Source organism: Muntiacus reevesi, chromosome 3 (assembly GCF_963930625.1).
Source record: "Muntiacus reevesi chromosome 3, mMunRee1.1, whole genome shotgun sequence".
Lineage (NCBI taxonomy): Eukaryota > Metazoa > Chordata > Mammalia > Artiodactyla > Cervidae > Muntiacus > Muntiacus reevesi.
Genome location: NC_089251.1, coordinates 66,289,852 through 66,304,188, shown reverse-complemented (window position 1 = coordinate 66,304,188; position 14,337 = coordinate 66,289,852).

Here is a 14,337-nt window from a genome sequence, read left to right as displayed (position 1 = left end):
GCCAGCAGAACAGGTGCCAAAGTACCCACCTTTACGTCCACTTCTAGCACAGGAGGTCAACCTGAGTCTGTCTTGCACACTGTGTTTCTGTGCAAACTCATTTGGCTTTAGATCACCCGAAAAGCACCCCTTAACACCAACAGCGCGAAGTGTCGTCTATGCTCTCAGCTCTGTGTCAGATGCTATCTTAGTTATTCATGTAGAACCCTCCCCTCCAAGAGTTTATAGTCCCCCTGGAAATCCCCATTTTCTCTAATGGCAAAAAGGAGAGAGCACTCTAGGGTAGCATGTAAATGCTAGGTGTTAGGGTCTAGAAGTGAATCACAGGTGCAAGGAAAAAAAAGAGATCTCTGGCTTATGGAGGTGAGCGGCCATATCAAAAAGGTACCCCCTCAAAAGTGGCATCTGACCTTTAAAGGAGAAGAGGAGGAAAAGTGGGGAGGGTATTCTAAGCTGTGAGAACAGCATGAGCAAAGGTGCAGGGTTAGGAACTCTCAGGGCCAGCTTGGAAAACAGTAGATGAAGAAAACATATGGATGACTGACTGTTTTCCATTTTTTAAATTACTTATTCAGACTGTATCCTGAGCAAGAACAATTTCCTGTGGTTTATAAATAGGTCTCAGTTATTTTAGTAGAATGTAATGCTGATGATCATTCATGGAATGTTCCACAGAGACTTCAGTTTTCCAAGAGCCAAGAGAAAATGTATAAATGGATAAGACATAAGGCAGTATATGAAACATCATTCATTACCATAGGGTCATCAAACCTAGCATAAAGTTCATGCAGAAACCAGGTACTGGTCTCTGTCTCATTCTGTCTCCTGGATTTGTTCCTGATTTACTAAGCAAAGTGCCGAAGGCTTCAGATGACATGTACCTCTGGATACAAAAGAACAAGAAGAGAAATTGGGAGATTTAAAAAAAAACAGGCACAAGAAATAAAGTCACTTGTTTGAGCTCACACGGAGGGTGGTTTCAAGGTTACAATTCAGAATGACATGTCAAGTTTCCTTTCATCTAATATCTTGAAAACAGCCTACCCACCTCCATAACAAGAAATCATTAGAATTGTACAGAGTTCCAACTCCTATTAATTCCTAAAATGAGGACTTTTTTTTTTTTTTTTTTTTTACTAGGCTGGTATGTTTCTTGGGTTGTGGATCCCAATAGCCTATATTTGAGAAACATTCCAATGCATATGTACAAGTTATATGGTGTCCGAGAGAAAGAAGATATTTACAGTGGTAATTAATTAGGTTAGGGATGGATCTGTATTCTGTTACAATTAGCACTATCCTCAGTGTTCCTGTTCTACTTTCCAATCTGCTTCACTAGCATTTGCTTTACTATATACTATTCACTTTGGCCTAAGAAAGATTATGAATTAACACATTTAATTTGAATTTTCCTTTGGGCTCCTCTTCTCGTATAGACTAAGGATAAAAACTGAACTGATGATAAACTTCAATATCCGACCTTCTCGTCATAAAGCAGTTGGTAAAAGAAGGAGCCTAGACTTCACAGCTTTGAGTGGTGAAAATTAAGTTTTAGTGGCAGTAGCAGCAGCAGCAGCAGCAAACTACTTTTTACAAAAAAATTTCTTAGGACAAAAAGAACACTCAGTTCTGTCTTGGGGCTTCCTAGGTGGTTCAGTGATGAAGAATCTGCCTGCCAAGCAGGAGACATAAGAGACATGGGTTCAGTCCCTCAGTCAGGAAGATCCCCTGGAGGAGAAAATGGCAACCTACTCCAATATCCTTGCCTAGAAAATCCCATGGACAGAGGAGCCTGGCGGTCTACAGTCCATGGGGTTGTGAAGAGTTGGACACGACTGAGTGACTAAGAATGCACACATGCACAGTTCTTATATCTAAAGTGATCACTCTCAAACATCTCCAGGCTACAAAATAACACTGCAAGTGATTCTAGAAGTTTTTGCAAAAATTTGAAACCTTCACCCACACGCCAGCTTTCTAAATAAGAACAAATGTTATTAAGTAGCCTTTTTATTCTTAAAATTAGGTCAGCTTATTGGTAACAAGGGCTTCCCAGGCTGTGCTAGTAGTAAAAGAACCTGCCTGCCCATGCAGGAGACATAAGAGATGTGGGTTCAGTCCCTCAGTTGGAAAGATCCTCTGGAGGAGGAAATGGCAACCCACTCCAGTATTCTTGCCTGGAGAACCCCATGGACTGAGGAGCCTGGCAGACTATGGTCCATAGGGTCACAAAGAGTCAGACACGACTGAAGCGATTTGGCATTCATGCACATTGGGTAATAAAACTACCATCAATAGCATTTTGGTCATTCCAATAACCCTTTCCCAAATTCTTAAAATACTATCATAATTGAAAAGGAAATTTCACCCAACTTACCAAATGTATTAACAGTTGTCTACAAAAATGTCCTTTGACAGGTAGAATGTGTAGCCAGTCAAAGAGTATTATTTTCACAGTGTTTAAGATGTACAGAATCCTTTCTTAATGCCTAAGGGTTTGCTTAGTTCAGTCATGCCATGTGTAAATTTTATACTTTATGTGACTGTTCAGAAGGGAGAGGGTGAAGGTATTCTTTTTTTGGACATACTATCATATCACTAGTGATATGTTAGCAAAAGTGGATTACATATTAAACCACCAGCTAATTGAAAATTAAGTTCATAGGGATAACCCAGTCCAGCATGATCTACATGTATTTTTTGGTTTCTGACATCCAAGCACCTTTACTTCAGAGTATGAACAAACTAGACTAAGAATTGGGAGATTTCTACCATAGAAATCATATCAAGTTTTTCCATTTTGATCCCTAAAGCAAACAATTAAACAAAGACAAAAACAAAACCAAACATACTGGTTTTCTGAGATGTGGAAGTTTAGATAAGGTCTGTTCTGTGCAGTTCTCAGGAAGTAAGATTCAAGTGCCCTTTGTATTTCAGTGTTGTGTATCTACGAAGAGAGGCCACAGACCCAGGTGATCAGGAAACACACCTTTCCTTCCTTTCTCCGGGATGCTCTGTGTAGGCTTTCCCAGACTAGTCAGTGCCCATCCCAGGGCCATTTCCACTGAAGGTGATCTGAACAAAGGGCTTGGGAGTGGTGGGAGCGGAGGCCATCATGATGAAATTAGCTTCGGAAATGTGAGACATCTACCTTATGAAGTATGGTAGTGTATTGACGTCTGAGAATATCTGCAGTTATACTAAGGTCTGTTTTGGATCATCTGAGCGTTTCCCAAGCCAGGCTCACCCCAGAAGCCCATTCCTCGCTAGGCCCTGCACTAGCTTTCTGTGGGCTATGTTTAGATGAGCAAGAGCACTGGCTTTTGCTGGTACATGGGGGTCCTCTAAGGCTTTCTCTGCCCCTTGGCAACACTGAGAATTTGAATAAGTCACACTCTCAGGGGTTTCCCAGGTGGCGCTAGTGGTAAAGAACCCACCTGCAAGGCAGGAGACACAAGAGACGTGGGTTCAAACCCTGGCTCGGGAAGATCTACTGGAGGAGGGCATGGCAACCCAGTCCAGTATTCATGCCTGGAAAATTCCATGGACAGAGGAGCCTGGTGGGCTACAGTCCATGGGTTGCACATGAGGGTCAGAGTCGGACATGACTGAAGTGACTTAGCATGAATCACCCTCTCAGGGTCCTAGTTTTCTCATTAAAATATGTAGAAAATAAATCTAGCTATGCCCACCTGCCCTTGGCTCCACCACAGTGCCAAGGAGCGAGCCGGGGACCCCCACGCTGGTAGACACCCAGTAAGGCTGGCACCAGCTGCCTTCAGACACCCCGATGCCTAAGTAGCACAGGATTCCAAGTCTGTGGAAGACAAAAATAACCTCCTGCCTGCCCTTCTGCCCTACTCTGACCTTGCTGGTCTCTCAGGATCTGAGATGCTGACCTTCACTGCTCAGTTAAGGGCTCAAGAACCTGACTTTCTCTAAACCCATCCAGCTGAGTAAACCTGGGATGTTGTTACACCTGAGGGAAGTGAGGAGTGGGTGGTCAAGGCACCAGAGCAAGAGCCCTCTGTGACTCAGGCAGAGGAGTGAACCTGTAACCAAAGGGGAACATGAGTGAACCTGGGGACAAACTGGGATGATATATGTACAGAAACCCCTGCTGAAGAAGAAGAGGCAACAGATTGACTGTACCATGGTTGATGAACCAATGAACTTTGTCCACCTGACTCACGTTGGGTTCTTGGAGGTGGGGCCAGAGATGGACTTGCACGACAGGGGCAGCTCAGGAGCAGAAGAGATCCAGGCAAAGACGAGATCCAGGCGAAGACGAGACAGGCTGGGGAGCAATTCTAGATGGTCCAGACACAAAGGTTCTGCTTTGTGTCCAGCCTTCACTCTGTCCAGCCAGAAGAGTTGCTACCCCCACCAGTTTTCCTCCCAGAATCGGTGCCTCCCAGGTTCCTCTTTCCTGTCTGTCTAATAGAACCTCAAAAGGCTTGGGGGCTGGGCTCCCTGTACTCCCTCTGGCTAAAGCCCCTCCTGGAAATGGGGTCACAGTCACAGGACTGACCGAGTGACTGCTGGTTGGCCAGAGGAGCTCTGTTGTAGCCCTAGACACTCTCAGATCTGAGGTAGGAGATTTCTGGGAACCTGGAATGAGTTCACTTCTCCTGCATGACAGACTAGGTGCCATATGTTGTTAAACTCTTAACCTGGAACTCCTTAAATGGGGTGGGTAGTGAGATGACCAGAGCTGAAGCCAGCTTTGCTGAGAAGCCCCCTACCTCCCTGCCCTTCTCTTTCCTCCTGGAATGAACCCAAGCAGAGGTCAAGAATGGGCTGGGAGGCTAACCCCTGGCTAGCCTACTCTTTTCTCTTTAGATCTCAGACTTTAAGCTCACAGTCCCTCTAAGAACTCTGCCAGTACTAGGGTCTTTCTCCAGGTAAACCTTTAATCCTATATTTCTGTAGCATTGCTGGCTCCCTAAGATCTTTCCTTTTAAATTAATTAAAAATTTAATTTAAAAAAGAAAATAAATCTGTCATATTTTGAAGATATAGTATCTATTTAATAAGCATTTACCTCCTTTTCTTTTCAATTCATAATAGAATAAATCTGTGTTTCAACAAGTGTTCCAATATCCTTTCTAAAACAACCACTTTTTTGTCCAGTCTCATTTCCCAGTAACAGGAAGAAATATTAACACTCTTTTAAAGCCAGACTCTCTAGAATGTAAACTTACTAGCTGCGTGAATTGTGATTTAAGGCCTGTTACCTACCCTGTCTTTGCTTGTGTGTTCCCACCTAGAAAATGGAGCTAATAATGGTAACTGCGTCAAAGCATTGTGAAGATTAAAGCACATTGATAAAGCACTCAGAATAATACTTTGTGTAAGGCGCTTATTACTTTGCCAACAAAAGTCTGTCTAGTCAAAACTATGGTCTTTCCAGTAGTCCTGTATGGATGTGAGAGTTGGACCATAAAGAAAGCTAAGCACCAAAGAATTGATGCTTTTGAACTGTGGAGTTGGAGAAGACTCTTGAGAGTCCCTTGGACTGCAAGGAGATCAAACCAGTCAATCCTAAAGGAAATCGGTCCTGAATATTCATTGGAAGGACTGCTGCTAAAGGTGAAGCTCCAATCCTTTGACCACCTGATGCGAAGAACTGACTCACTGGAAAAGACCCTGATGCTGGGAAAGACTGAAGTCAGGAGGAGAAGGGGATGACAGACGATGAGATGGTTGGATGGCATCACCGACTCGATGGACATGAGTTTGAGCAAGTTCCAGGAGTTGGTGATAAACAGAGACACCTGGTGTGCTGCAGTCCATGAGGTCGCGAAGAGATGGACACAACTGAGTGACTGATCTGAACTGAAGTGCTCAATAATCTCATTCATAAAGCTACAGTAGTGTTATCTTCTAATTATATTTTATACTCCAGACATATGTGGCTCTTGGCTACCCAAACTTAACACCCGATGCTTTCCCACATCCAGATCTTTGCTCTTGCTGATCTCTTCACCTGGAACGTCCTTCTTCATCTGTTCTACTTGTTGAAATCCTACCCATTCTTCCAGACCCAACCATGAACACTACGTTCTTGATGAAGCCTTGCCAGATTTCCCTTAACCTGGTATCTTCCTCTTCAAAGAAATCTCATCAGGGCTTCATAACTCTCTACTGGCTCTTATCATGCTCACTTTGGATCCAATGAGTTTTATGCTCCTGGAGGAGGAACACACACATACACAGAGCCCTGAGCAGTATGATCTATCAGGAACAACTTCAGGATGGGAATCAGGAAATCTAGAATCTGGTCCCAGAACAACTGCTCTGTAATCTTGGGCAAGTCTTATTTATACACGCCTAAAGAGACCCTGGTCTCTGGCTGATAAAGAATCCATCTGCAATGCAGGAGACCTCAGTTTGATTCCTAGGTAGGGAAGATCCCCTGGAGAAGGGATAGTCCACCGACTCCAGTATTCTTGGGCTTTCCTGGTGGCTCAGATGGTAAAGAATCCGCCTGCAATGTGGGAACCTGGGTTTGATCCCTGAGTTGGGAAGATCCCCTGGAGGAGGGCATGGCAACCTACTCTAGTATTCTTGCTTGGAGAATCCCCACGGACAGAGGAGCCTGGTGGACTACAGTCCACGGGGTCACAAAGAGTCAGACATGACTGAGTGACTAAACACAGCGCAAAGAGACGCTAGGCAGCTATCTCTTTTAGAGAGAGAGGTGCCGTGTTACAATACATAGGAATTTATTTAATTATTTATTTGGCGGCAGTGAGTCTGAGTTGCAGGATCTGTATTTAAGGCATGCAGGATCTAGTTCCCTGACTGGGGATTGAACCCATGCTTCCTGCACTGGAAGCATGGAGTCTCAGCCACTGGAGCACCAAGGAAATCCCTAGAGTACATAGACATTTTAAAAGTGGTTACCTATGGGAAATGGAGGTGGGGCTGTGAGGTGAGTGGGACAGAGTGAGAGAGAGAATTTCAATACCGTTTTATACCTTTCAATACCATTTTGTTTATTTTAAAATGTGAATGTAGTGCCTTGGCAAAGAAAAAGCTAAAGTTAAAAGAGAAGCCTCTGACTGTGACAGTATTTTAAACAAAACCAGATATTTATCTTGTTGATTTTCAGTTTTCAGTGAGCCTAGGAAAGAACTAAGGAATGATTTACCAGTTTATTTCTGCAGCTTTGTACTGGAGTATAAATCCCCATGGCAAGCTTCTCACTGGAAAGATGAAACTTTGGCAGTTGTTATGTTCCTGGAGTTTTCTTCTCAAATGAGCCACATTTGATGTGTCCAGTTTCTGACACAGATGCTCGGAAACCAGAGGCCTTCAACTGTCTGGGATGTGGCCAGTGATGGTGTGAAAGGCCGCTGACTACAGTATCAGCACCCCTACCCTTTATGGAGGATGTGGGAGAATTCAGTTAAGGAGGGGGACAGGGTCCGTCTAAGCAAATTCTCAGATCCACGTGGAGGGCAAATTAATAGGAATTTATGACTGGAGTCGGCTCTGAATCTTCTCTCACGGACGGGAGACAGTTGCACCTACCTGCCGATAACCAAGACATAATTTAGAGAAAGCTTTTGGATAATCTCCTGATAGAATCTACCTCTCCGCATAAATCTTCCCACCAACTGGGTAAATCCTCAGTTCTCAAATTCAGTTAGCCCACCACCATAAGAAACTTAGACCTGAAAATATTTTTGTTCCTACTGGAGTCCCGCAGCAATTAGAAATCCAATATATGATTTTTGTCAGCTTGCTTTGGTTTCAGGTCCTTTTTGGAGAGACTCCTGAGTGTCAATTACTTGCAGCTGAGAAGGGCCCATACTGACCCAGCAGGTACCGTATCAAACCCCAGCATCCCGCCTGGCTGCTCCTGGGAAGGCTTCAGAAGAGCTTTTCAAAGCAGACCTCATAAAAACAAACACTCCTACCTCTACCCCATCTCCTGTCCCCTTCAAAAACAAACAACAATACAGCTCTGTTCACTAAACACAGGGGGGTTTTCTGTTTCAAGTATTTTTTTCTTATTCCACATTGGCAGCACTTATTAAGGAACGGATGACTTTCAAGTTGGGTGAACTTTGAAACATAAGCACAAGAATCCAGGTGCTTAACATTTTTTCAAATGTAGACACATCCTGACAGCCCTCGCCTGAAAAATATCTTTTTAACGTTTTATTAGAACTATGTCATTTTTTTTTTTTAAAGATGACTTTGACCACGTATCTCTAATCATTATGTTTGCTTTTAAAGCTTGTAGTAAAATGATTAAGATCCTATTTCTCTTTTCAAACTTTTGGAAACAGTTTTGGTGTCAGATGGACCTGGGTTTGAATTCTGTTTTCATCACCTGTTAGTTGTAAGACCTCAGGCAATTAACCCAACCTCTCTGTGCTTCAGTTTCTTCATCAATAAGATGGAGACAATTAGTATACACCATATAGATTAGCTGTGAGGGTTAAATAAGTACATGTAAAGTACTTAACAGAGTGCCTATAAATTGTTGATGTTGTTGTTTAGTTACTATTCGACTCTGATTCTGTTGTGACCCAGTGGACTGTAGCCTGCCAGGCTCCTCTGTCCATGGGATTTCTCAGGCAAGAGTACTGGGGTGGGTTCCTATTTCCTTCTCCGGGGGACCTTCCTGACCCAAGATCAAATCCACATCTCCTGCAAGTCTCCTGCATTGCAGGTGGATACTTTACTGCTGAGCCACCAGGGAAGCCCATGCCTATAAATACATTGTAAAAATAATAATGTTAAAGCAATAACAAAAAATTATTATACCTTTAATCTCATTTGAGGAAAATGCATATTAACTGAAATTTAGAAAATATTTCTCTTTTTTGTGATTTTTAAGGGCCTCAATTTCAGTCTTAAATGAAGGTTTATTATTAAAATTGAACTCTTAGTGTGTAAAAGAAAGAACCCAGAACCAGTCTGCACACCATGAAGAGCAGGCAAGGGCAGAATTTCAATGCTTCTAAGGCAAATGTTCAGATACTGTTTTTGTCATGTTCTGAGAATGAGATGTAACATTTGTGCTGTAACCTCACAACCCCACTCACCCAGTATCTGAGGGCAGAGGATGGGAAATAAGGATGCCCCGATGTCAGAAGTGTGATTAGGGGGACAAGATCCAATCACACAATCCAAACCAAAGGGTTTCCCCTCAGACCAGCTACATGTTAGACTTCTCTGACCTCTGGAAGGAAGTGTTTTTTCTTTCGTTCCTCACCCATCAGTTCAGTTCAGGCACTCAGTCATGTCTGACTTTTTACAACCCCATGAACTGTAGCACGCCAAGATCCTCTCTCTATGGGGATTCCCCAGGCAAGAATACTGGAATGGTTTGCTATGCCCTCCTCCAGGGGATCTTCCCAACCTAGGTACTGATCCCAGGTCTCCCACATTGCAGGTGGATTCTTTACCATCTGATCTATCAGGAAAGCCCAAGAACACTGGAGTGGGTAGCCTATCCCTTCTTCAGGGGAACTTCCCGACCCAGGAATCCTCATCCATCAGCCTATGAATTTTTGCCATTTCTTTTTTTTTGTTGTTTTCTGGTGTTTTTTTTTTTTGTTTTTTTTTTTTGTTTTTTGCCATTTCTTGAATGAATTCTAGGCATGAATCTAGCCCACTTCTGGAATCCTTTACATAGGCTGGTACAATATGTCAAATTGGGGTGGGTGGGTGGTTTATCTTGAGGCAATGGTATGATGTCATTGCCAAGGTCATCTTCGGACTTTCCAAAAGAATGACACCAGTCATGAAAACATTAGCCATGCCTGCCTTCTGCTTTCAAAAAGAATCATGGCTTGCTGCCCACAGATACCAAGGCTGTTGTGATGGAGGCACTATAGGAAGCCTGGGAGTTGGAAACAACCTCACTTTGGAGTCTTTGTTTTGTGGCATATTCCAAATTCTAGTTGCTTTTCTTCAGTTTCCCAAACCTAAATAGTCAGGATGCCAGTGATTGAGGTCCCTATTGAAAATGTCTGGAACAGAGTTACTCAATAGAAGTATAACATGAGTCATATACATAATTTTAAAATTTTGCTACAGTTGTATTTGAAAAGAAATAAAAAAGAAAAGGTGAATTTAAAAAACTTTAATCCAAAAAAAAAAAAAAAACCCAAAAACTTTAATCCATTATACTTGAAATGCTTCCCAGGCAGCTCCGCTGGTAAAGAATCCACCTGTAATGCAGGGGGTACCAGTTCAATTTCTGGGTCCAGAAGTTCCCCTGGAGAAGGGATAGGCTACCCACTCCAGCGTTCCAGGGTTCCATGGTAAAGAAACTGCTTGCAATGTGGGAGATGTGGGCTCGATCTCTGGGTTGGGAAGATCCCCTGGAGGAGGGCATGGCAACCCATTCCAGCATTCTTTCCTGGAGAATCTCCTTGGACAGAGGAGCTTGGTGGGCTATTGTCCATGGGGTCGCAAAAAGTCGTACACAACCGAGTGACTAAGCACAGCACATGTCCAAGACAGTATCATTACAACATACAACTGATATTTTTAAAACAGAGATGTTTCCACTTTTTAAAAACTAAGTCTCTGAGTTTAGCATGTATACAAATCTCATAAAATGTAAGTCCTCACCAGCCATGTGTGGTAGGTGGCTATTGTACTGGACAGTGCAGGTTGAGGAGGAGAAGAAAAGTACATGTTGTTACCCGGAGTCTTTGCACTCTGCGCTCTTCCCCTCCTCATTCTCAGCTGCTACTGACCAAAGGGAGAGTCCAAGAAATTCTTTTCTAAAATTTCTAGTTTTATTCCAGCAATAAGGACACAGAATCGCTTTTTATATTCCTGTGGTGGGATAATTACAATCAAGCTGCCTGAAAATATGCAAGTGGAATAACTAGCTTATATCTGAGAGGTTAACTGTGATAAACCCTTTCTCAAGAGGAGCATGCAGGAGAGTGTTAAAGAATATGCAGAAGCCCACTCACCTGATGTGACAAGTGGTTGGTTGGTTGTTAAAAATGATGCTAAACGGGGAATAACATTTTTTTTCAATTTTTATTTACATTTTAAAATTGAATAAAATTCAAATAATATAAAGGTATCCATTTTTAAGCAACCGTTTCAGTGATATTTAGTATAGTCACTGTTATGCAATTATTGCCTCTATCTAGTTCTAAAACACTTTCATGACTCCAAAACAGAACTCCACACCCATTAAACAGTTACATCCCATTCTCATTCCCACACCTGCACCAGGCCCTGGAAACCACAACCTGCTTTCTCTCTGTATGGATTTACCCATTCTGAATATTTTACATAAATGGAATCATAAAATATATGACTTTGGGGTCTGGCCTTTTCCATTTTATGCTAAGTGTTCATATGCTAAGTGTACAATGTACCAAAACACTGTAGCATGTATCAGCATTTCATTTTTTCATGACCGAGTAGTATTCCACTATATGCATCCCACACAGTTTATCAATCCATTGATGAGCTTTTGCGTTGCTTCCACCTTTTGGCTACTGTGACTAGTGCTACTATGAATATTTGTATTCAGGTGTTTGAGTACCTTTTTTCAATTCTTTCAGGAAGATAGCTAGGAGTGGAATTATTTAGTTTAACTTTTTGAAGGACTGCCAAACTGTTTCCCACAGCAGCTGTACCACTTTATATTCCCACCAACAATGCATGGGATTCCAATTCCTCCACATTCTCACCAGTAATAAGTATTTTCTGTTCCCTCCCCCTAATTTTGTTGAGATATAATTGACATATAGCACTGTATAGGTTTAAGGTACACAGCGTAATGACTTGACTTACATGTATCCTGAAATGATTACATAAACAGTAAGTTTAGTTAATATCCATCATCTCTTAAAGATACAAAATTTTTAAAAAAATTTTGTCTTATGATGAGAACTCTTAGGATTTACTATCTCAAAAACTTTCACACACATCCTGGAGCAGTGTTAACTGTTGTCATCATGTTGTACATTATTTATTTTATAGTTGGAAATTTGTACCTTTTGGTCATCTTCATCTACCTCCCCCACCTCCAACATTTCTGGTGACCACAAATTTCATCGCTTTCATTTTGTTTTACTTTTTGTTTTAATTAAGGCTACCCTCAACCCTAATGGTTACATTTCCCTATGACTAATAATATTGAACATATTTTCACAGGCTTGTTGATCATTTGTGTATATTCTTTGGAGAAAATTCGATTCAATTCTTTTGTCCATTTTTTAATTGGGTTGTCATTTTGTTGTTGTGAAAGGTTTTTATATATTCTGAATACTAGATCCTTACCAGATGTATGATTTGCAAATATTTTCTCCTGTAGATTTTTTCAATTTCTTGATACACCCTTTGGTGCACAAAAGTTTCCATTTTGTCTATTTTTTATAAAATCAATTTGTCTATTTTTGTTATTTGTTCATATTTTTGGTGTCATAGGTGGTACAGTGGTAATGAATTCGGATGCCAGTGCAGGAGATGTGGGTTTGATCCCTGGGTAGGGAAAATCCCCTGGAGGAGGGCATAGCAACCGACTCCAATATTCTTACCTGGGAAATTCCAGGGACAGGGGAGCCTAGAGGGCTGCAGTCCACGGGGTCGCAAAGCATTGGACATGACTGAGCAACTGAACTGAACAGAACTGACTACACATAATCTGATGGTAATAATTTTAGCCTTTCATCAGACATTTCAAAAATACACAACTTCGTTTCCACTGAAAGAACTCTTTCATACTCATATTTAATTGGTTTATATAATGCTTAATTATAATAAATGTAATTATTGGTATAATAAGTATAACTGGCATAAACAAGTTTGAGGAGAGACATAACTGCCTTGGTAAATATACAACACAAGTGGTGGGAACTGAAATACACAGATATAGAAGAGTATAGTCTTCCAGCAGAGTGTGTTTGTTGTACCACAGACATCAGTGTGCATACAACACAGCAAGTAAACAGTGTAATCCAACATGTGGGTTAAGTGAAGAATTGTTGAGAACATCTAATCTACTATTCCAGAGGTCTAAATTCAGAATTTCTTTAAGAACTTAAAAAAAAATGTAGTAATATATACATAGTATTTACCATCTTAGCCATTTTTATTTTTTGATATGTCTTTTATCTGTTTATTGACTAACAATCAATGGACAAAAGATTCTATAAAGTACTAAAAATAATTTTAAAAATTAAAAAAAATACTGTTTTGTTTTTTAATTGGAGAAAAAATTGCTTTATAATGTTGTGTCGGTTTCTGCCATACAACTTGAGTCAACCATAATCATACAAATATCCTCTCCCTGGGAGCCTTCCTCCCCTCCCCCCATCCTACCCCTGGAGGTCATCACAGAGCACCAGGCTGGGGTGCCTGTGTTATTCAGCAACTTCCCACCAGCTATCTCTTTTATATATGATAGTTTATACATGTCAATGCCACTTTCTCCATTTTCCCCACCCTCTCCTTCCCCTACCATGTCTACAAGTCCATTTTCTATGTCTCTCCTTCCCTACGTCCTTCCCCTACCATGTCTACAAGTCCATTTTCTATGTCTGCATCATTCCTTCCCTGCATCAGTACTATTTTTCTCAATTCCACAGGTATGCATTAGTATACAATATTTATTTTTCTCTTTCTGACTTACTTCACTATGTATAACAGGCTCTAGGTTCATCCACCTCACTACCACTGACTCAAATTCGTTCCTTTTCATGGCTGAGTAATATTTCATTGTATATAGGTACCACATCTTTATCCATTTATCAGCATTTTAATCATTTTCAAATGTACAGTTCAATGGCATCAGTTCAGTCACATTGTTGTGCAGCCATCACCACCATCCATCTCTAGAACTTTTTTCATCTGGAAAAGTGAACTACTTTTTAATAATATGCAATGCTCAAGCACACGGCTCTGATGTACTAGTTTCTAAGTCGATATCACTGTCACTTAGTAGTTGCATAAACTTAGAAACTCAAACTATCTGTCTCAGTTTTCTCGTTTATAAAATGGGGTTAATATCCACCTCACAGAACTGACAAAAGGACAAGAAAGTATGTTATTTGCTAAAACACTGTAAAAAACTGGAAAGTACTTTATAGTTGCTACTTACTGGGCTTCCCAGGTGGCGCTAGTGATAAAGACCCCACTTGCCAGTGCAGGAAACATAAGAGAGGTGGGTTTCATCCTTGGGTCAGGAAGATCCCCTGGAAGAGGGCATGGCAACAGTATTCTTGCCTGGAGAATCCCATGGACAGAGGAGCCTGGTGGGCTGCAGTCCATAGGGTTGCAAAGAGTGGGACACCACTGAGGCGACTTAGCATGAACACACATGATCTTTACCATTGT